Source organism: Syngnathoides biaculeatus, chromosome 3, assembly GCF_019802595.1.
Source record: "Syngnathoides biaculeatus isolate LvHL_M chromosome 3, ASM1980259v1, whole genome shotgun sequence".
Lineage (NCBI taxonomy): Eukaryota > Metazoa > Chordata > Actinopteri > Syngnathiformes > Syngnathidae > Syngnathoides > Syngnathoides biaculeatus.
This window is the reverse complement of record NC_084642.1, coordinates 2069025-2094049: the sequence shown is the minus strand read 5'-3', so window position 1 is coordinate 2094049 and position 25025 is coordinate 2069025. Positions and strand designations below refer to the sequence as shown.

Sequence of the window (25025 nt, the reverse complement as noted above, 5' to 3'; positions counted from 1 at the left end):
TTATCCTCACTCGGGTCGTAGATGTGCTGGCGGCTATCTCGGCTAACCCTGGGCACCCGAACTTGGTCACCATCTGATTCACATCTGAGGGCAATTTATGCTCCACCATGAACCTGGCACGCGTGTTTTTGAAATGTGGGAGGAATCCGGAATTCTTGGAGGAAACCCACGCGGGCAGAGGAAGAACATCCGAACTCAACAAAGGCGAGGCCGGGATTTGAACCCGGGTCGTCACAACTGTGAGACGGATGCGCTACGCAGTTGGGCACCGTGGCACACTCTTTATCCTATTCCTATCAAAAGAAATATACTCTATATACGAGCCAATGCGTACTAGAGAAAAACAATTCTTGTACATTTTAGCGTAGTTGGCTAATAAATTTGATCCTGCACCTTGCAAATTGTCGACATGCTTACAACTGATGAGCGATGAACGTCCCATTCCAAAGTAACAACATTATTGATGACGAACGCTCGATTGACATTCTATGCTCCAAGTATGACAAAGCGTCTGCTTTTTTGGTGTATTTTGAACATTCCTTGCAAAGCGTCGAGGCGTATACTTCAAGATACGGCCACTGATGCTAATATGTTAGCCCGCGCCGGATGAAAATATGCACTTTCATTTTCTTTAAATGGCGGCTGATGAATGGATGCCAAAGGCCTGCTCGTGTGTGTGTGTGCGGGCGCGTTATTTGTATCATCGCCTCGCATCACTTCCTTAAAGTCTCCATTAATCAATCGCTTTTTATTGCATCAGCGCTAGTAAAAAAGACAAGCTCGCGTGTGTGAGGCGGCGGATTCATTGGACCTTAAAATGTTTTGATGGCTGTGGGAGGGAGGGAGGGAGGAAGAGCGCTCATATTTACATACCAATGTGGCATTCAAACTATTAAATGAATAAAGGTGCTTCAAAACATACCAATACTGTGGCGACAAATCGTACGATTGCTACGACATACCGCCTTAAATAGCGCTAGGTAACTTTACCTTGGAATTTTCACCTGGAACTAGGAACCCGACTAGTAAATAAAGAACTGTACCGTGGAAATTTACCCTTGGAGCAAGGAACTGCACGAAAAGCCTTCACCTGAGAATTAGTAACTCTAACAAAGTATTTTAGTCCAGAACTCGTACCGTAAACTCAAAAAATAAAATAAAAAAGTTGAAAAGAATGTGCGCATTTTTCCAAATATATTTTCAAAAATTTAATTGAGCACATTATATTTAGGTATGGATGAAAAACAAAAAATACAATCGCAAAAAAATGTATACAGAAATATTTCGATATGATACTCGCTGTCTTGTGTTACACATTTATAGACAGTATATTACGGTAATGTGCAGCCCTCACCTGAGCTCCTCGGGGAGCTTGCATTTAACGATCGTTAGCGTAGCATCCTTCTTGCTACTGCACCGAAGATCAGAAACGAGCGCCCGTTGAGTTTGTTTTCACTTAAACTAAGATAACGAATGTCGACCGCAACGGCTAAGTTGTGCAGCTGCTTTGAAAAGAAATGTGTCAACACTCGGGCCGGAAGTTGCGCGGCAGTCCGAAACGATAGCTCGCCTCAGTGGCTTCACGCTCAAACTATGCAAAACGAGCGTCATGGGCACATAAAAAACGGGAGTCCACATACAATTGAAGTGGTCGCTCAATTACGCTCGTAGTTTGAGCTCACGTTGTTTTGCTAGCCACCCGAGGCCACAGTGCGACAGATTGGAGCCCAATGGAGGGGGAAACGCTGCGCAGCGCAACCCAAATTCTTCGGATTCCAAAAAAAAAAAAAAAAGGTTTCCTCACAAACGCCGTGGATGGCACAGAAGGTGACGTGCGGCGGGAGCGAGATGGGATGTTCATGACGCAATGCGAGAAGCACCGGAACTCGACCAAGTCATCGGTCATGAGTTCCACAGCGACGCACCAAAGGTAGCTAATGTGGATCTTCTTCGGATTGGAGATGAGTCAGATCCTTCTTTTTGAAGCCATGGCCGAAGATGTGTAATGTAGTGGATAAACTGCACTACGCACAAATATTTCATGCAAAAAAAAAAAAATGGCTACGTTAAACAGTGTTAAATTGTATTTATTTTTAAGACTGTAATACGTGGTATCAACAGTATAAATAAAATGTTGTGCGATCATTGAGCATTTATTTTAATTGGTAGAGGGATTCTGTTCTGACGATTGACAAGCGTGTCCTGTGACCTGTCCCGAGATTATATTACCGCTACAGCAGCACATCAACAACGATTATTATTAATGATTGTTATACAGGCACTTTTTTGAAAAACAATACAAGTACAAACCTAGCAAAATATTCCTAATGTTCTGAGCGGATGAGTAGCGGCAAATTGGTGGTGCGCATAGTACATTGGTAGAAGGGTTTTCCTGATTTTTTTTTTTTGTTTGTTTTTTTTTTTTGAGGTCAACTTTGGGGGTGCGCAATATACTCGAGAAATTGCGGTCACATTACCTTGATACTTTACTTCACAACCAGCAATTGTATGAAGGCACTTTACCCCAGAACTTGGAACTGTACCAAGGAACCTTACAGATTACTTTGGAACGAGGAACTGTACATAAGAACTCGTATGCAACATTGGGCTAGTTTTTGGCCCAGCTAAAAAAACTAATAATACTAATACTAACAAAATCTCAACAATCGAATCTTAAATCATTCTCAATGTTTGCACGTTTTACACACTTCAAACATTTCATGTTTAGTGAGGAAAAAACAAAAAGGACCAAGTCTAGAACTAGGAAAAGCACATCGGAACTTCCCCCCAGAACTGAACTGATCCTTGGAAGTAGAAATTTTACCTACTACCGATAGACGACGCTAGAACAAGTACAAGTACTCTGAAACTAAAAACTTTACCCCAACTAGGCACAAACTGTACCAATGAACTACACCCTGGATGTGGGAACTTTACAGAGCAACTTTACACCGTAAGAAGGCACCGAGCCTCAAACCTTTACGCCGCAATGAAGAACTTTACTTATTATCCGTTATTGGAGCCAGCAATTCTACCCCTGACCTTTATCAGAGAACCAGAAACTCTCCTTAGTTTAAAAAAAAAAAAAAAAAAAAAAAAAAAAGGACAAGCGTGAGCATATTCATTGGCCCCTAAAATATTTTAATGATCGACGGAGGGAGCATTTGCGTATTTACATAGGAATGTGTCATTAATGGAGGCACGGAAACTATTAAAGGAATACAATGCTAACGGCAACAACCTTGAGAGCGTGATTAAAGGCCTTTGTCGACTCTTAAAGACGCGGCGGCGGCGGCGGTAAAAAACAAAAAAGCCTGATGGATTGCACGGCGGCGGCTATAATTCAGCTGTCATCTCCCATCCTGGCGTGTGACTGTCACATTTACATATTTTATATATAGCGCACGAATGCAGTCGTAATGCAGCCGTAACGCTCTTTGTGTCCTTCAACACTAACGCTAACCTCAATCACCGCATGCTCTTTTTCTTTAATGTGCGCTTTTATTTGTGGACGGCGGGGGCCTTCCGGGTCATGTGGCGTCAACGGAATATTGACTTCTATCAAGATGCAAATGAGCTCAGAAATGTCCTTTTATTGACTTTTTTTTTTTTCCCCCCCCCCGAAATGCTCCCCAAGTCAAAACATCAACACTGACAACCTTCATCGCACTCATTTTATCCGTCACACTCGTTTATATGTGGCAACGGCGACAATACCGCCATCAGTACTATTCATCCATCCGTCCATTTTCTGTACGGTTTAGCGTCACGCCAGTCGCGGGCACGCTGGCGCCTATCCCAGCTATCTTCGGGCAAAAGTCGGGCCACGCCCTGAACTGGTCGCCGGCCGATCGCAGGGCACTTCGAGACAAACAGCCGCACTCACAACGGGGTCCGTACACTTCCAGAGAATCAAAATTCCATCAATTTTCCATGACTTTCCGAGTATTAAATACAAAATTCCATGACTAATATTGGATTGACTGATTGTGGTAGACAGAAATATTTCAGCTATACCATCGTGTATTTTCACTTAAATAATAAGTGCCAAAGCTTATCAAAAGGCGCATCGTGATGACTGTGAAATCTATGGTCATTAAAAATATAAAATATTATATGTTGAACATATTTTCATCCAAGGTTAATGTTATGTTGCCTATATTTAAAATACAGAATTAGCTTTTTATGCACTGTATTGTCTGTGCTTTCATTTTCGATCAGGCTGTACAAAAGGTGGAATTTGAACATTATACACCATCTCATCCTGTACTTTCTACTTTGGCTTCAGACCAGACCTCTTTTACTCAAAAAAAAAAAAAAAAAAAAGAGAAAATCTTATCCAGTTGCACCACTTTTTAGTCTGTTTTTCACATAACCCGACATTGATTAAAGCAACAGCACTTTTTTTTTTTTTTTTTTTAGCAGCATGTCTAAACTCTTTGCTCGACGCTGCCCAGACCGTGTGGGTGGACGCTGTTTGTAATTATGAGTGTACCCCTTTAAGAGCTGAAGGTGAGCGCAGTCAGGTAAACTATCAGGAGACTGTGTGCATCCGTTTTGAAAAAAAAAATTATAAATGAGATTTTTTTTTTTTTAAAAAGCACTGTGGTTCACTGCTGGATTGGTTTTCATGTGCGCTGAGAATGTCTATGGATTTGTACTCGTAGCAAATTTTACACGCGTGATTTTTCGTGCTCGATTGTGCAGATTTGCGAGTGCGATCGCGCCAGTCAATTTTAATTTACCGGACTTTCCAAAGACCTGGAAAAGGTGAACATTTCTTTCCATGATATTCCAGAAATTCCCTGACCCGTACGAACGCTGTCATAATCGCACCTATGGGCAATTTAGAGTCTCCACGTTTTTGGGACGTGGGAGAAAATCGGAGTACCCGGAGAAAACCCACGCAGGCACATTCACGCTCGCAATCACACCTGAGTTGTTAATCAACCTATCAGTGCTATTCGTTCCTACTATTAATACCGGTTGAACTCCTAATTGAAACGCTGTATTTGCACGGTACGCCCAAAGTAACGTTCGCTGTTCGCAGCGCTGCTGCTAATACTAATAGTCAATCCAACGAATACCACCATGACAACTAATAGCACTTTTTATTAGTACTACTACAGCTAGCGCTACTTCAACTAATATGATGGCTCGAATCACTGGTGCTATTCAGTCGTGTGTGTTCGTTGTAAATGCTGGTTGTGTGCGTGCATGAATGAGTAGTTGTGCATGTGAGGTGTGTGATTGTCTATTGGGCTGTGTGTGTGTGTGTGTGTGTGTGTGTGTACTTGAGCCTCAAGTGTCACTTGTTTACCATAGCAACCCAAAGAAATGAGAGCAAGTGATTAACGCTTATTAAGAAGCCACGCTGTCTCTATATTCTTATCATTTGCTGCGTAAACACTCATACGGTACGGAGCCCCCACCCCACCCTCAGAATGCACCGCCCCGCCCCTCTCCACCACCTCACGTCTTCACACATATTGACTGGCGGCGCCCTCAGACCACGTTTACACACGTCCAATCACTTCCGCGGGTGTGATTAATATTCAAACGAGCTGGTCTAACGGTGTCCAAAATGCGGACGGAGGGAAACGTCGCTCCCGGAAGCCCTCGGGGGGTGGCTTTACGCGAGGAAATGCAAGTCAACGGTGGGAAGTGGGACAACGGGCCAGGCGAGGAGGGTGAAGCAGGGGGATCAATGCAACTACTTAGGAGGAGGAGAAGATGCATTAATTGCGTTTGTACAAACTTATACTGTTCAATAGTACTTGTACTAGTCATATGAGTAGGTATTAAAGGATAGAAGGGAAAAAGGAGAGAAAATGGTGGGGGCGGGGGTAGGAAGCGAGGGGAATGTGCGCTCCAGGCCAGCGGGATATGAGCAGGTGCGGGCGGGAAAATGAGCGCCGTAAACAAGGCCCGGCTCCTGCTAATTTATCACTCGTCAATCTGTTTATCCCCGTGTATAGCGCGTCTTATCGTTCCTTTGTTTGCGTGTTTTTTGTTTTTTTTTTAATCTTCCATCTTTCACGCTCGCCGCGGGAAAAATTTTCACGACAAGATGACGGGAAGTCACCGCTAATGTCAGGACATTGATAAAAACTACCGCAATCAAAAAAACAAAACAGAAATATACATAAAATATAGTCTCTATACATAAGTGCGTATCATTTATATTTACTTGGATTTATATATGAGTGAGATTAATTCTCCATGGAAATTGGTGAATATGCAAAGTTGTTCACAAACTGTGATAGAACTTGAAAGGCTAGCAGTGATTTAGAATGCTTGGTTAGTCCCACCAGAAATGTTCTTAATGTTTAAAAAAAAAAAAGTTCATCAGGAATGCTAAAAGTTCTCACCTAGCATGTATTGCTGCTAACCATTGCCTTCAGAAATTGCCTTGAAAATAATGAAAATAATTCAGAGATGTTATTTAAACAAATGTAATTCCTTAGCATGCTAACTAATTGTTAGCATTGTCACTACAAATGTCATACAGGAAAAAAAAAAATCAAAAAAAACAAACTGGGACATTGGATGTTGATGAAAATTGCTATCCTAGCATGCTAACTACCTGCTAGCCATGTCAAAAGAAATGTTTCTCAGGGGGGGGACATTGGAAATTAAGCAAAAATGTAAGTCGAGCATGCTAACGAGCTGCTAGCCATGTACCTCACATAACTGGGCGGCACGGTTGTGCAACTGGTTAGCGTGTCGGCCTCACACTTCTGAGGACTTGGGATGAAATCCTGGCCCCGGCCTGTGTAGAGTTTACATGTCCTCCCCGTGCCTGCGTGGCTTTTCTCCGGGTTGGGCCCCCCCACATCCCAAAAGCATGCATTAACGGAAGACTCTAAATTGCACGTACGTGTGATTGTGCTTTTCTCTAAGTGCCCTGCGATTGGCTGGCAACCAGTTCAGGGTGTACCCTCACCCTCCTGCCCGAAGATAGCTGGGATAGTCTCCAGCAGTCCCACCACCCTTGTGAGGATAAGCGGCTCGGAAAGCGGCTGGATGGAAAATAACTCACGGGGACATTATGAGATAGCAAAATTTGCTAGCTTAGTATGCTAACTAGCTGCGAGTGCTGTTACTACCAAAATCCCACAAAAACGTATTTTTTTCAACAACAAAAAAATAATAAATTGGGGATATTGTGAGCTAGCTAAAAGGAAGCCTAACATGCTAAGTTGCTGCTCGCTATGTCAAGTTCAATTGGTTTGGTAGATGAATACTAATATTCATCTCCATTCAAAAACATCATGAGTGTTGACGACAAGACGGAGGGTACAAAAGCGGATGCAAAGCAACAACATGCTCCACTTTTCTTCCTTCCTGCACATTTGAATTGGTAATGTCAAATCTTTGTTTATGCGCCATCATTGACTAATGACAACCGTGCGCACAACTTATTGACTCATGACCATAATTGTTTAATTATTAATCACTTTAGCGCCGCATTAGCATTTGAAATGCAGCCACGCTTCAACTTTGTCGTGTTTGGTGCCACATGAAAGGTTCGCAAGCGCGAGCATCGGCGGCTAAAACGAGAACATCATCCAAAGTCAGCCGAGACATACAGTAGGACGAAAATAATTGTACTAGCATAGTTATTACAAAGTGACTTTTTGGACATGTCAAAATATATATCCTTCAATATTCATATTTTTCTTTAAAATGGAGTCCTGTACTTCGCATGCTCCTAGCCTAGAATGCTAAGCTACGTCAAGACCTGCTCCTGGTGAATCGGTTTCATCTGAGCTAGGTTGGGAATTAGTCCAAAAAAATAGAAGCTGCACAGGACAACAACTTTCCAGCCATGTCACTAGAAATGTCCCTCATAAAGTAAATACATTTTTGATCAAATAGAAATTCATGGGGAAATTGAGAGTTATCCAAAAGAAACAGATTGGAAACTAGCTTTTATCCATGTTTCATTAAATATCTCTTAGAAATGTTTCTTGATGCAAAATTAAAAAAAAAAAAAAAAAGAAAAACAAACAAACCAATAAATAAATAAAGTGACAATGTAAATTTGCCAAGAGTCTTAATCTAGCATGCTCAATAGCGCATACCCATGTCACTAAAAATTTTAATTCATTGATAAAAATTTTCCTAAACGGGACAAAAAAAAGATTCCCCCCCCCCCCCCCATACACACACAGACTTACAGCGGGGAAAAAATTAACGACATTACTCAAAGATAGTTTTGCTCTTTGTTTTTTCCCTTTTGGGATTTTCTTAATTTCTCTCAAAAACAAAACAAGCTTTGAAACTTTTTCCCCCTCCCGACATTACTAAATAATAGAAATAAATGTTATTTCTGTGGAAATAAAAGAATTGCTCCGGAAAATAAATAAAGAAATGAATACATAAATAAAACAAACAAACTTCTGGAATAAAATCCCAGCTCATCACTGAAGGGGGGAAAAAAACCCAAAAACAAAACTGCAAAACTTTTGAATAATGTCATTGTTATTCACTTTTTCAATAAAAACAACTGGAATGTCCATTTGTGGGAGGGGAGGGGGGTAGATTATAAAACCTCATTGACTTAATTTCTCATGACGTTGCCAGGAGCTAGTTAGCATACTACGCTAGGACTCTTTTAATTAGTATCGTCCTTAAAAAAAGAGAGAGCAAACATTTTTGAGAGATGATAAACGTTACAGAAACTGGAAGGATTTCCAGCGTCTTGGCTAGGAGCTAGGTAGCATGTAGGCTAGCACTTTTGATTAAATCCCCATCTGAATTTAAACTTTTCATTCGAGTAAACATTTTTTGGGTGGGACATTTCTAGCGACTGGGTTAGAAACTTAACTTTTTAGCTAACTCTTGATGTACCACAGCATCTTTCAAATAAAACTGATTTAATGAGTTACACGTCTAGTACCATGTCTAGAATCTTGCTAGCATGCTACGCTAGCATACTAGGCTACTAGCTCTAAATGTATTGTGCTTCTTTCCCAACACCCATGAGGAAAAAAATTATATTTGTTGTCACATTTGCAATGACCTGGCTAAGCCTATTAGCATGCTAGGCTAGCACTTTGAAAAGAAAACAACCTGACAGTGAAGTTTTGTGTGATATTTTATGGGGGGACTTCCCCCGCCGCCCCCCACATTAAACGACCTTTGGAGCGTCTTAACTCTGCGACTTCCTGCTTTAATGTTCCCAGCTCGCCTTTGAAGCGTCACTTGTTTTTTCCCCCGATGTCGACGAGGGCAACAATGCACTCATTCTTCTCACCGTGTCAGCACAATGACGAGCGCCAGCTGAAGGGGGGAAGGGGCGATTTTTTTTTTTTTTTTTTTGGGGGGGGGGGGCTTTTGCACTTCCTCTTTAATGCGCATCATTCATAACGGCGCCACTTAATGGACGGCGTCCGTTTGTTTTTCGTGGCGAGTGGCTTGTCGTCACCGCCGTTTCCTGCCAAGTGAGAAATCGCAGAGGCCAGGTGGGGGGAGGGGGGCGCAGGTGGGGAAGGAGGGCGGATGGGCGGGGTGGCGCAGGTGTTTTCGTCCCGTAACCAATCAGATGATTAATTCAGCAGTTTATTCGCATTCGTTGGCCCCTTTTTCATGCCGAATCCTTGAGATGACCATTGATGACATCCTCTGTCCGCTCCGGATGGCGTCGTTAAAAAAGTGCGCAAATTAGCGACTCGCGTGGGAGAATTCGTGACTCCGATTTGGGCGAATTCCCTGGCAGGGGCCCTGGAATGCGCCCAACATGGCCGTTTCACATCCAAATTGCAAACTTCTTGGGCAATTACAGGCTTTCATGTCCGCCGAAATTCATGTCGCTCCTCGAAACTGGTCTCGGGGTCTGATTTGTTTTCTAACTTTCTAGGTGGTGTGACCAAAGGAATTTTGCCTCAAACTAAAACGGCCCACTTCCTGTTCAATTTCAGGCATAAGTCCCATCCATCCATGCCTCCATTATCTACCTCTTTTCCGGGTCCGTAGCTTCAGCAGGGATAGGCAGACTTCCCTTCCCCGAGCCACTTCTTCCAGCTCTTCCGGAGGGATCCCGAGGCGTTCCCGAGCCACCCGAGAGACATGGTCTCTGCGGCGTGTCCTGGGTCGTCCTCGGTGTCTCTTTCCGGTGGGACGTGCCCGGAACACCTCACCGGGGAGGCGTCCGGATCAGATGCCCCAGCCACCTCATCTGGCTCCTCTCAATGCGGAGGAGCAGAGACGTCCCTGCGGGCTATTATAACAGAAATGCCGTCTCAATTGTGTATTGATTGGTGAAACCTGTCGAAAGGGGCTTATTCCACTGTAACTTGAGCCCGGGAACAAAATGGGCGACTTCCCCTTCAATTTCAAGCGGGGCCTCTTTCCATTCTGCTAAAATTTCAATCGAGTACGTTTCTCAAGGCTTCAACACCCTTTTTCTCCACGTGCGGGTGTGTACGTGTCAAAGTGTGTTACCAAAAGAGCGAGAGAGATGCATCGGTCTTGTCCAAGGAACACCCCCCCATAACTAATGTCCCACACCTGCCTCTCTCTCTCTCTCACACACACACCATTAAGCGGCACAGGTGCACGGGTGTAATGCGGCGAGAGAAAACGATTCAATGTCAACTGAAAGTGGAGTCGAAGATGAAACAGAGACGCACACAACATTGTGGAGCCACTGCGCATTATTCAGTCCACGACTGGAATTTTCAAATATAAAAACTTGTCAAAAACGAGGGCAACAGCGGTCGAAATCCAAAAGAGGCGTCGAATCTATCAAGATTTCACGAAAGACGTAAACACCCATGTATAAAAACGTGCAGATACACTGGCAGTTTATACAAAAATGCATCCTAACTGGTTAGAAACTTCATCATACGACAACACAATGACCCCAAACACAACGAAGGACTTCATCGGGGGGGGGGGGGGGTGTAAGGTCTTAAAGGTCTACTGTCATCCCTATAAACATTCTAAAATAGATATTGAAATGAAAAATACGTGAGATTATTCACTTCAACGTCGACGCGAAAAAATAAATATGAGCGGAGAGCGCGTCATCCAAAGTCACCATATCTGTAAAGTGGGTGTTCTGTCCTGAGTTGTTGAACACGAGATGTCGATAACAAACAATAGCTGGAATTCTGAACATATTTTGATTTGATCATATTCACCTTGTGCTCTGAAACCCAAATACCAAAAAAAAAAAAAACAAATCTTGTGATCTGAAACCCAAATACTTTCCTATACTTTTGGATGGGATGACACACACAGACACACACACACACACACACACACACAGAGGAATAGGGGGCAAAACATTGAACCTTGTGGGATGCCACAGAAACTAATCAAAGAGTTTCTCTGAGACACAAAGAAGGGTTAATAGCCACTTTAACCCTGTTTCAAGATGGAGTAGAAAGAGGAGAGAAGACGGGCTAAAATCTGAGCTCACGAGGAAGTCGCTATCTACTTTTGGTGAAGCAGTTTTGGGACTCTGAATTGTCCTACACAACGTTGTTGGAGTTCAGATGGTCGATCAATTCTTCCAAGACAATTTCTCCAATATTTCAGACTGAATGGAAGGTTAGAATCTTAAAGTCTGCGATTCTCAAGGACATCAGGGTGGAGATTTGGTTTCTCCAGCAGTGATTTGATCAAAGCAGATTTGAACGGCGAGAGGGATCGGCCATGTTGAAAAGATAGTTCCGGCCGGTGGCGATACTGCAGTTCCCCGATAAGATGAATCTGCAAACCTCACAAGTGCGGAATAAAAAAAAATGTAATGCCACCTACTTATCAAACTTGGAATTAAAATCATCATTTCAACCTACTAGTACGCTCACGAATAGGATTAATCACGCGTTTCCATCATCACTGTCATGCTTCTGCATGTTTTTCCCTGTCATTTTTTTACATTTTCCAATGTTTTGGAATGTTATTCCCATTATTATGGGACTTCAGAACATGGAACGTTAGCGTGGCTAAAACATAGCCATCGAGCATTGTTCGGGAATGTGACGCAAGCGGTCGGTCGACTGAGACGTTTGGTTCAGCGACGTACCAGAATCGGAACGCCACAAATGTCTCCCGATTTGCAATCCGACCGTCCTGGTAATTCACCGGAATTTTCCTTCAACGTAGTGGGGAAAAAAAATGTTTGAAATCCCCTCGTTGAGCTTTTCTTGAGCTCTTCCTCTTCGTTTCCAGCCTCCCGCTGAGCAGATTGGCCGTCGTGTCAATCACTCCATTTAACATGTGCTCCTGAAGGCAGCGCACTTGAAGGCATCACGGTCACTGCGCTCCCTGCAGACTCCCACAACAAGCGCGGCAGCAGCCAGAGGTCAGTTGAGCATTGCGGCTGCTCATCCACTCGTACGCTAATACACCCTCTTAACCCCCCCCCCCCCCCTTACCCCCAACGCACACAAATTCACGCCCGATTACCCCCGCAGTGGTCAAAAGGTATGGGAGTGAAGTCCAAACAATGGTTTCCTCCAAGAAAAATGGGCCGGGGGTGTTATTTAGGAGTGAGACAAAGAAATAATCTGGAGAAGATTTGATTATTTTTGTGAATTAAAAAAAAAAAAAAAAAAACAGGGACCAGAAAAAAAATAAATAAATAACCCCCCCCCCCCCCTTTGTGCCGTCCCTTCAGCCGGCGTTTTGTGACAATTGACCTTCTTCAGCGTCATTTACAACATCAGCATCACATCGAGTGTGTGTGTGGTAATGGGGGCTGGGAGCTTGACTCATGGCTCTCATTAGAATCCCCCCCCAACCCCTCAAAAGCATTTTTTTTTTCAATATAAGAAAAATACTGTCGAGTATTCTAGTCTATAAAAATTTACAGCAATACCATCAAATGGAATTGAAAGAAATGAAGCGGGTTTTTTTTTCCCGTAGCTGCCCATTTCCTTTTCGTTAATCCTTGGGGGAAATTGTAGTCATTGTCCTATTTACGCTGATTTAAAAAGTTTCAACACCCTTGTTCAAATACCACAGTTTTTTATGATATTACGGAAAAGAAAAGTCAAAACAGCTACTGGAAATGACCAAAATTACGATTGAAACACACATTTAGAGGCTTGGAAATTCTCTTTTTACCCGTCTAGTTTTTGAAAAATGACATCCCATTCACACCGTGGAAGTTCACTGTAAGATTTTTTTTTTTTTTGGGGGGGGGGGGAAGGGCAGGAAAAGCCTACTGGAACATCTGAACTTTATGTGACGTATTGTTGCTCAGAGAATTAAGAAAGGCAAACAAAAACAGTACTGACAGTGCTGTTTCTATTTTGCGGTTACAAGTTCAAGGAGTTGACGGCTCGAGGGAAAAAGCTGCTCGTCGGTGTTTCGCGGGACCTGCAGCTCCAACGGGTGGCGACCAGGATGGGAAGTCTCCTTAACGGTCTTCGTCGCTCTGAGAGCGGCCGGTGGCGATCTCCTGGGCGCCGGTGAACATCCGGCATCCCGCCACGACGGTCCTGTGGAAAGCCAGCAGCAGCTTAGCTTCCAGAACGTTCTTCCTGAGAGTCGCCGCTAGTTCTGCTAGTTGGTCTTTCTCCTCATGGTTGCCTCTTTCTTTGCTCTCATATTGCCCTCAACTGACTCTCAGTCTTGTACTTGACGCTTATAAGCGTCAAATTTTCTCTCTGCAAACTGTAGTACTCGAATTTGACAAAATGTCAGCCGCTTATTTTTGTTGGTCATTTTGGTACTCAAGATGAAAATCCAGTTGAGCGTTTTTTGTTTTTTTTTTAAACTGTGGATGCGGATTTGGTCAGATGACTTGTCCTTGGCCTGTCGGCCAAGCGGTTTGTGAACGTTGTGCCCTCTTCAACACACCGACAGCTGCTTTCCGATTTTTCACCCTTTCCATGATGGAATCGCCCGATTTTGAAATCTCCACAGTCATGACAGTATTTATACCTTGTAACAAATACTCCAGCATGTGTATTAACTCTGATGTTGCTTGAAAATTGTTCTGCATAAATTATTCTCTCGAAACTTGAGCTCGAGCACCGTGCCGCTTTCTGTTCTTCAAACCTTTCTCCAGAAATTCTACAGAAACATTTTGCTCTATTGAAATTCCATAGAAAGCCACAGCCAAAGTTCTACAGAACAAGTTGTTCTAAACAAATTCTATCGAAAATCTTTGGCAGGGTACTGTGTTCATTTTGTTGACACTCATGGCTGTCATGGTCGATTCTCACGGTGGCACTTCGACTGACTCTCGCTCTCCAGGTGCAGTTTTGACGGATTCTCGTGGTGGTCCTTTTTTCAGTTGGCCTGAATACACTTGTGGTTGACTCAAGGTGGTCCTTTGGTGGATTGTCATGGCTCTTACCTCTTCTGATGAATCAAAACCACGTAGCGACCGGGAAAAAAGCCCCCCACCGCCACGACCACCCTTTTGCCACCTTTATGTCCTTTGACCTTTCTTAAGCATCATTTCGATCATCCCCACATCGTGTCTGTGTGTGAGCGAGCACGCCCTTCATGAGCACGTGCACGGTGGCCCACATTGGGGGGGTGGGGGTACGCGTAAGAAGGGGCGGAGGGCGGTGGTGGGGGGGGGGTCGGAGGAAAATGAGAACCGGCCGATAATGTTTGATTGGATTTTTCCTTTTCAAGGTTTCGGGATCATTACGAGAATTCATTTGAAGTGTTGCCGCAAATGAAACGGCGACTTTAATTATTCCACTTTTCTGTCTCGCACTTCCCGTCATATGCATGCGTGTGTGTGTGTGTGAGAGAGAGAGAGAGAGAGAGAAAAGAGAGAAAGAATGTGTGTGCGGGGTGTGGAGGTTCAAATCATCTTTGAAAATGACACCAGGCAGGATGGAGCCATTTACCCTTATTTGGTCATGTCATCATCCAACTTCCTCTCTCAAACAACCTTCCCCCCCCCCCCTCCGTCGTACACTCAAAGCAAAAAAAAAAAAAAAAACCTTTGAAAATCTTAAATGTCATCTAAAAAAAACGCTGCAAATGTAAAAGCGCTAATGAGACAAACTCACCGTACAAGTGGCAAAGTATGCGATATGTAACAATTTCCATGGAACTAAGGAAGGAAATGCTTTTTAAAACTTCTTCAAAATGATACATCATGTATTGTATCTTGGTTCTCTTCCAATATATGCATTAAAATGGTATCATCATAAGATCGATCAAATATCCCATTTTCCTTTCATGGGTTACTCTGCGATGCCCACCCTACACAGATATCACCATTGATCAACTTTTTTTTTTTTTTTTTTAAATTATTTTAATATACACCATCGTCGTATTGTGATTTTAATCAGTATCGTTATATATCACAAGTGATTTTCTTCTGATAAATTCAATTTTTACAAAACCGTATCATGATACGGTACTTTGTAGCGCTATTATTGCGATGATATTGTACCATGGGTACCTCCGTGGGTCTCGGAAATAACGACTGATACTGTGATATCAATCATCATACAGTCACCATTATTATACAATTGATTAAATATGTCTATTTGTACATGTTGCTGTGATTATCACCCCTAAAAGATAGAACCAGTGTCTGTATTTCACACCGATGATGGCATAAACATCTCTATCATGGTTTTATCATCCGGGATTTTCAATGACTATCAATAGTATCACCGTACAGTAATATTATCAATAAAATCGTATCGCGGGTGCCTTTGTCATTCAAACTCCCAAATCGCTAAAAAGCACATATCGTCTTGCCAATCACACCAGCCGGGGTTGGAGCCGTTCGCCCTAATTTGGACGTGTGCTCGTCCAACTTCCTATCTCAACCCCCCCACCCCCACCCCACCCCCCGGCACACACGCCAGCGCGTCGGCTTCCAAAGCGCAAAAAAAAAAAAAAAAAAAAAAAAAAGTGTTCATTCCAACATTTCCTAAATTGAGCAGGGGAGGCATTAACGTTAATCTGGGCGAGCACATTGTGTTTGGCACGCGCGTGCTCGGGATTATGGATTACTATTAGCTGGATGGAAAGCGTTCATTCATTTCAATGCCTCGCCGCAGCCGTGCTAAAATTAAAAAGAGAACTAATACTTCTTGGACAATCATACTTTTTCTTCTTGTTGGACACCACTTTGCTTTACTTACTCACCCTCTTCCTCCTCCTCCTCATCATCGTCGCTCTTCTCTTCCGAGGAGGCGACAGACGCTCGCTATCAACGCTGCAATCGAAACGAGATTAAAACGTCACTGAGGCCCACTTGTCCACGCGGGAACGCGAGCAGTTTTTTTTTTTTTTTTTTTCAAACAATCAAACGCGTATGAACAGTTTAAGGAGGGGAGGAAAAACAAGAGCCGATTGATTTTGAAAGCAGTCAGAATGAAGAAACGGTTATGGAAGGCACTTGTCGTCGTAGTCCACACGCGCAAAGTCACGTCACCCCCACGGAAAAATCCACAGCTACATTCCGGTGCGTGATACACAAGAGTAACTTGTCGTGTATTATGCGCACCCCCAAAGTTGACCTCAAATTTCTGGAAAGACCTTCTACCAATGGAGAATGTTTTTTGACAATGCATAATTTTGCCATTATAGCATTGTATGCATTTTCTTAGTTTTGCAAACTAATTATTGTGAAGTGAAGCACTTTATTTGAACACTTCAATACTTTCTTTTTAGTGTGGTACCTCTCCTTACGAAATTAATACATTTCGGAAACTTTCTCAAGTCGAAACACATTTTACATGGAAATAGTCTCATCAATTTCTTGGGGCCCAGGGGGAAAACTTGCCCCAAATGCCACACAGGCGGCGCTGGGATTTGAACCCTTGACGTCATCACAGTGAGGCAAGCAGTCCACCACGGTGCGCAAGGCGAAACGTTTCATTTAATTTTAATGGGAATCAAATTAAACTGTCAAGCATTTCAGAAAACCATTATCATTAAACTAAAGCATAATCATAAATAATGATCGTTGTTTTTGCAGTCATCGGTCATATTTAAAAAAAAAAAAAAAATTACAAATTCTGCCATGGTTTGTAAATTTATGAGCACAAGTGTACATATATGCAGTCATACTGGAATGAACGCTTTTCCTAACCTCTAGGTGGCGGTGGCATATTGGAATGAAAGTGTACACCTTTCTCGTAACCTCTGCTGTCAGCATCTTCTTCTTTTTCTTTCGTCTCGTCCCAATAGGGGTCCCAACAGCGTGTCATCTTTTTCCCGTTTAAGCCTATCGCGCCTCTCTCCTCCTCTCTAACACCTCACGTCCTCCCGCAAAACATCCATTGCTGTCAGCATGTATTTATTAAAAATGTGAAATGTTTTGTTTTTCCCCTACACCTATGTATAACACTATTGACTTTTGACAATTTTTTGGAGGGAAAAAATGCATTAACACGCGAGAAATTACGATGACTTTGGCTGGTGACGTGCTTGAAACCAAACTTGGTAAAATCTTGTTCTCCTTGAGACCGACGTCTTCAGAGAATCATTTGTTCAATTTGACATATGTAAACAAGAAGAACGTGAACATGCTATACTGTACGTGGCTTTTAAAAGGCGATTGTTCAACCATGGATGTTGCGTCTGGTTCTTCACTTCTTCAAAAGTGGGTCATGATCTGGCGACAACGGGAAAACGAGGGTCCCGGCCGGGCTTGCAACAGTTTTGAAAATACACAGGAACGGGAAATCCACATCAGAGCATTTCACATCAGCGATCGATTTTCAACAAAATAAGGCGGCTTTTCTACACTCGTACACGGCCAGTTTTGAAAACAGTCTCATTGATTTTGAGCTTTCAAAGAGAGTATAAAAGTGAGGGGAAAAAGAAAGAATGCAAGATCCTTTGCAAGATTTTGAATAGAATAAGACCTAAAGTGGCGGTTAATATCAAAACCAGTACGGTAGTTTCAAAAGGACAAATCAGGCACATCCTGTTTCTTCATGTCATTGGACGCAATTTCACAAATCTCCTATTCAAGATTCCCCTTTGCTGCAAGAAATCTATTCATTTTTCTCCTGAATTCCACAGTCGAGCAAAATCTCTATTGATTTTGAATGAGATCAGACCCGAAACGGCGGCCAGGTGGACAATTTGACACCGCCCGTCGCTTAAAGAGAGAACGGCGGTGATGTTTGAAGGGGATCCGCCGAGAGTTGGCGGCGGCGGCGGCGGCGGCGGGCGTGCGGCAGGTGTTTTATTGACAACAATGAAGCGATGTCATCAGAGGTGACGATGAATACGGGCTGTCTGAGCACGTCGGCCTTGAGTGACTGTTCGCATCATCGGCAGCTGCCTGCTCGCTCGACAATAAAAGTGTCTCCGTTACACACATGTGCGTGTGTCCCAGATAGCATCGCGATGTAGGACAGGTGGACCACATGCTAATTGTGGATTTACCACTTTGTGTGTGTGTGTGTGTGTGTGTGTGTGTGAAGGGGTGGGGGGTGGAAAGATTTGCACAAAAAACAAAGATGAAGTCATCGATAATCTATATTCAATCAATATGCTTAATATTTAGCTCATCAATCTTGTGTTCGTGTGTTACACGTGCTCGGGTATTCATTTGAAACCGGGATGACGTCTTCGCGCAGCTAATGAGCCCAGCTATGCTAAATATGCGTAGTTGTGCTAACCGTTCATGGACTGACCGCCTTAACGCAACGCAAAAACACTAATTCCAATCATATTATTGATTATTAGCATTTTCGCATCATATTCGAAATAACGTAACAACTGTGAAACACCAAAGAACTGTAAAAAAAAATGAATGGGAGAAGGACAGTAATGATGCTAATTGGATGATGGACACAGCACTGCTAGATGCTAAGCTAACACTGAATGCTAAGATGCTTAAATGACAAAATCCTTGGTTAAAATGGTCTCAACTTAAAACGTTTTGCTTGTCCGCCATTTTGTCCCCAGCACCATGTTTCACCGTGTTTCTGCTCAGGCACGTTGCTTTTATATGCGTTTGTACGCCGAGAATATATATATGCTCTTTTTTTTTTTTTTTTTAATACACATTACGGCCCAAAGGAACAAATCTTTTCTTTTTTTGGCAATGCTGGTCCAGCCAAAAGAAAAGCAATTACCATGGAAACGAAGCTTAACATAATAACACCGACGTCAGTAAAGACTTGGGCTTCGGCCGGACAACTGTATCAATTTTTATTAAGCACAAAGCCCCTTTTTCGCGCACGTGAAGGGTTTCGCCTCTCTGAGGGGTACAGTGATCAAGCAGAAACTTTTTTGTGAAGAAAAAAAAAAAATATCAGCCTAATGTTCATTCAGGGAAAAGGCACTACATAATTTTCTAACTTTGAAAGAAAGCCAACGACGCCGAGGAGGAATTTCCCGCTAGCGAGGGCAACCTGCAAACGCTTCCTTAGCAATGCCTAAGCACAGCCTCCGTTCATTCTTCGTCATGCTAAGTACAGCATCTTATTCATTTTTATGTATTTTAGTTCTTGTGCACCCATCCAATTTCGGAGCCGCTTATCCTCACAAGGGTCGCGGGAGCGCTGGAGCCGATCCCAGCTGCCATCGTAAATTTTGACTTCAATGGTGAAATCCGACTTCAGTTTGTCGCCAGCGTGGGAATGGATCTCAATTATAGACCGAGGACTCCCTGTGGTACCCTTCTAACACTCGTTTAGCACTTTCTTCTAGCATTAACTGTAAAATAAAGTTCCACATGACCAATATTAAAACAATAAAAGAACGAAATCGAGTAAAAAGTAAAAGCATATCTTCCTTTTTCCTCTCTACCTGGATCCCCCATCAGTGTTTTGCCTCCCTCGAATTTTTGTCCATCCGAAATGTTGGCCTGTGTCGAGCGCACGCGGCCAGTTAACGTTTCAGTTTCACGCCGACATGCTAGGACGTGGCCTCGCCGTACAGCGAGAACTAATCGATGAAGAGAACCCAAGGAAGTTGTTTAGATTTTTTTTTTTTTTTTTCTTATTGCCACCATTACCACATTAGCACCTAGCGGCGTCAAGCTAAATGATACTCTTCACCGTGGCTCCATTTGCACCTCTTCTTCGTCCACCTCCTCCTCTTCCTCTCGCCTTCCTGCCTTCAATTATTCATTTGATTTAGCTTGCCGCTCGCTCTTTTTTTTTTTTTTATACATTTCATTATGTTGTATGACTTTACAGCCACTGGCTGGAAAATGACAATTATTTTGCTCCAGCAGTCTGCTATTAAGACACACACACACACACACACACACACACACTTGCACAAACACACACAAGCACACTTGACTGGCAGTGTGCGTTTGCGTGTGTGTACATGTGTGCGTCAACAAAGCCCTTTTAAAGCTTAAATGTCATCTTAAAAACACGTCAATTTAAAATGCGCTAATGAGACAAAGTCAGCCACAACATTCGCACACCCACACAAAAAGGTATCACGATACCCGTCGAGCGCGTGCACCTACGTCACCGAAATCACGTGACTGGACATATTGCCGGTCAAACAAAGCCTTGTCCGTTGGTATAGTCCGTTGAGACGAACGAAAATATGTCTTATAGCATGACGCCCAGAGTTTTGTCCGATATTGTTAAACATTTAGAAGCTGATAATAAACGAAGGTACGCGGAAAAATGAAAGACACTTGGCATAGATGACCCATATTTAACGCCGAAGTTGACGTTTTCGCCGATAAGAAATTGGACTGTTAATTCGCTTGCGCTTGTCCCGGATCTACACACGTATCTCGTGAGTAAGTTGCCAAGATTTACACAGAAAAATTTGGATGCATACAAATACTTCGTTGCTATAAATCCGACGTCGTGACGGGTTGACGGCTCGTGAACGCGGAAGCGTATTCAGCTACACGTTAACCTTTGCCGGAATCCATCGATCTTTTCAGATAAGTATTCAATACAAATACCAATATTTAAATAAATGACCCCTGGTTTTACACACACCGCATTCATTAACTATGATTGGGGGAAAAAAAAAAAAAAAAAAAACAGGACAGGGGAGTCGGCTCCTCCGTACACGGAAGCGTATTGCGGCCACACTAATTAATTGCCGAAATCCATCGATCTTTTCTGGTGTTTTCAGCTGGTATTCCATAGAAATATATCTTGGAATATCTGCCTCATCTGTTGTGCCAACCAACAGCACAACAGGGCTCCGGTATTGTAAATATTCTCCTCCGGTTCAATGTCGAGCAGCTCTGTTTGACGGCCGATATGGCGCCGTGAAAATGGCGACGTCTCGTGCACGAGCGCTACACGGAAATGGTCCGACGGTGCAACATACCGCACGTGATTTGCACACGGTAGTGCTTTAAGACTTTTATTTCGACCAGTTTTTGCCACATTTTTGCTTCAATTCAATTCAATGGGTATTGTGCCTCTCCTTGTTGTGCACGCATTGCCCACCTGAGGTCAGCCCTCAGTAAACTGCAGGAATTTGAAATTTTAGTCATTTTTATGAGTGTTGCTATATTTTCTCTCTCCATGTGGTTTTGCACATTAGCCAGTCGAGGTCTTTCGCCCCATGATGTGTTAGCATAATGCTAGCAGACATACCTGTTTGTTAAATACAAAATGTTTATTTCTCTTTGTTTTCATTTATCCATCCATCCATTTCCCGAGTCGCTTATCCTCACAAGGGGCGCGGGTGTGCTGGAGCCGATCGCAGCCATCATCGGGCAGGAGGTGAGCTACACTGAATTCGTCTCCAGTTAACGCACGTATTTTAGGGTTGTGGGAGCAAACCCCGGAGAAAACCCACGCAGGTACGGGCAGAACATGCAAACTCCGCACAGGCGGAGCCAGGATTTGAACCCTGGTACTCACCACTGTGAGGCCAACAGTCTAACCAATTGCTTCACCGTACTGCCCATTTTAATTGAATTGAATTGAATTTTGACAGTAAACTTCAGCTGAAGATGAGTTGAGTTGAGTGCTACCGTGCAGCTTATATAATTTTCATCATTTTGTTGGACATTTGGAGTTGCTTACATACTGTAAAAATGCATTTAAAAAATGATCTGCGAGATATCAGCTGGTTTCCTGGATACACATTCCACATCTGATACTCGTATTGTGAGTAGAGTACAAATACGAGTACGCACGGGCGCGACTGCGGCTATCGCACGAGGACGCAGAGGAGCACAGAGCGTGTTTGTCGGGCGGAGATAGGCCGGCTGGCGGCGGGGGGGTGTAAAAAAAGGCCATCGTCGTCATCATCATCATCCCTTCGCTATCTGCAATATTGATAATCATACTTTTCACATTTGCTCTGCTTTTGTTTGCCTTGCGCGGGCGCCGCCTGTTCCAACACGGCCGGCATGCTAATGAGGACAAACACGGCTGAACATATAAGTTTATCGGGCTAACTTTGGCGCCGTTGTCGCCTTTCCATTAGAGCTTGGCTATCTGACAGGCGGCCGGCCAATCGCGAGGCGGCGTCCTCCCATCCTTTGCGCGCGCACGTCACCGTGTTTGGTTGTCGGCATCTCTCGTCAAATATGGCCAACGGGTTCATATTACCTCACCGCTTTAAAAATTAAAAGTGAACAAAAAATTGTTTTCCCCCCTTTTTTTTTTTTTTTTCTGTTAGATGGTCGCGCAAATTCTTCATTATTTTTGGTTGTACTTATTGTATTTATGATAATAGATTGATATGACGGTTGCTTTGCGTATCTCACTCAGAATTGATGTCGTGACCAATTTATCCGTCACTGCAAAGCAAATATGGTAATATTATAGACAAAACAGTATTGTTACATTGAGTCATTAAATTAATCTACGATTCATACTCCTAATAGATATTACGTATTATACATTGCTTTCCCCCCTATCTATCAATAACAGAACTATGTTGGGATAACTAAAAAACAAAACAGGACAAGCCCCTGCGATGCCCACTCATAAACGACATTATCAATAGTTTTGTTTTAATACTCATTTTACTCTTCGATGCCCACATTAAATGAAATCATCAATAAGTAACATACACTCATCACCGTATCACGATTATGGTGATATCGTAATCAAAATATTGTCAACCCGAGTTCCTTTTCCTTCGCGCTCATAATACATATTGTGATGTATTGCACATGGTTTTATCACAATATACGTTATTCCACCATTTCATGATGTACTATCAATAAAATATCCAATAACTTGGGTTAATAAATTCATTTCAAATTACCGGTTTTAATCGCTCTAATTTTGTATCATAGATCCCCCAGTGTAGAACAATCGCTGTATTGTTATCGAATCGATGTAGTCGCAAAAATAATGACAACGGTGAGTTACTCTTCAAGGGCCACATTAAACATAGATTTCATGGTTGTCACCCATCAGTGCATCATGATACTCTTGAAAAATTGTGTTATTGTTCTGTAATTTCATGAGCAATTCTCACCTTACTGCTTTGTATCATCCACGGTTTACTTCTATTTTTTGGTTCCCGGACTGTATTATGGTTCATCATTCACGCACCTGCTATATCGCAAGTTGTTTGGCAAAAAGCTTTTAGGTTTTTTCATGTAAATTTTTCTTTTTCTTTGAAGTATTGTTATATGCGCTGCGTGTCTTCAAGTGGAAAGTTTGAGAGTTTATAATTAGGGCAACGTCGACGCTAATTTCTGTTAGCTTACCGACTGCATTTCCCTTGAAATGTTAACATCGAGTTTGTTGACTTTCACGTTTCGTTATGGTTTTTTTTCATTTGTTCTGTCAGTTTTACAGAAAACTTCCACCTGGAGTGAAAAAATTCTTGAAGCAAGCACATGAGCGAGAGTCTTCATTTTGTCCCCGAAATGTTCGATATTTGCCCGTTTCTTGACAGCGAAGGTGAACGCGGGCAGAATGAATACACGAAAACGTCTTCTAATAAAAGTTACGTTTGTTGTGATAACTTTAAACGTGTTTAAAGCAGGTGAAAATATAAAAATACAAAATTTAAAACCAATGCTGTGTTTGTCACAGACGATCACAATCTTTGCAGGGGACACGTTCCACACTGACGGAGTTCGCTTTAAATCCAAATCGTGACGTTATGAAGGTCGTTGGTCCTCCGAATTTAGTCAATCACGCCTCAGAGGGGGGGGGGGACCCACCAAGATGCGGTTTTGATCCCGGGAATCCCGTCCGGGCCCCGTCTTGGCGACCCGGGGTTATTTGAAGCAAAGCCTGGCGCACGCCGGGGGAGGGGGTGACAGGCGGCGGGCTTATGCTGAGCCGGGCGTCCCGGCTGGATGGAGACTGTTTGCCGGGGAGGGGCCGCGCGAATCGGGGGGAGCTCAGCGCGGCTGGCACGTCACGATAGCCATCTTAGCCGTGGACAAGAGAAGAAGAGGAAGATGAGGAGGAGGAGGAGGAGGAGGAGGAGGAGGAGGAGGACCCCCCCCCCCCCACCCCACCCCTTCACCCGCCTGGCACTCGAGCGCCCAACACAAGAACTCGCGCGTGTCCGGAGCGGCCAGGCCAGGATCGGTCATGTGTTCGTATTTGCACACGACGCAAAGAAAACAACACAAACCGCCAGCTGGGCCCTGGCAGCCATTAGCATAAGTCCGCTCGCACGTACCCGCGGACTCTTTCTAGCGATGCGCAAAACAGCCACTTCTGTTGTGTTTCACTGCGAAAGTCAAGAACCCATTTTCCTTTCGGCTTGTCCCATCTCGTGCATCCTCCTGTCCTCCCTCACAACATCCATCAAGCTTTTCTTTGGTCTTCCTCTCTCCCGCTCTTTTGCCTGGCAGCTCCGTCCTCGGACTCTCTCGCCTCTGGACATGTCCAAACATTCGAAGTCTGCTCTCTCTAACCTTTTGTCTTCAAAACATCCAACTTTGGCTGTCCCTCCCTCTATTGAGCTCGTTTCTAACCCTATCCGAGCGAGAACCTCAACATCTTCATTTGTGCCGCCTCCACTTCTGGTTCCTGTTTCTTCAGTCTCTGACCCCGTGACCCATCGTGAGGATGAGCGGCTCGAAAAATGGTTGGATGTGTGTGCGTTCCGCATAATTCCTTCTTGTGAAGTGCTCAAAGTTGGATTTGTTCACCGTCCAAAACGTTGTTTTCCATAGGAAATAATGTAAA

The 25025-nt window shown here is 43.4% G+C and overlaps 1 protein-coding gene across 5 annotated transcripts in view; it reads right to left on the bottom strand.

Annotated features, from left to right (window-relative positions):
- znf536 (zinc finger protein 536) overlaps nt 1-25025 on the bottom strand; it is a 402786-nt gene that overhangs the window by 310887 nt on the left and 66874 nt on the right. For all 5 annotated transcript variants that reach the window (XM_061813494.1, XM_061813495.1, XM_061813493.1 and 2 more), the window contains one exon: nt 16093-16162. The gene's annotated coding sequence lies outside the window, so the exon portion shown is untranslated. The remainder of the gene's footprint in view (nt 1-16092; nt 16163-25025) is intronic.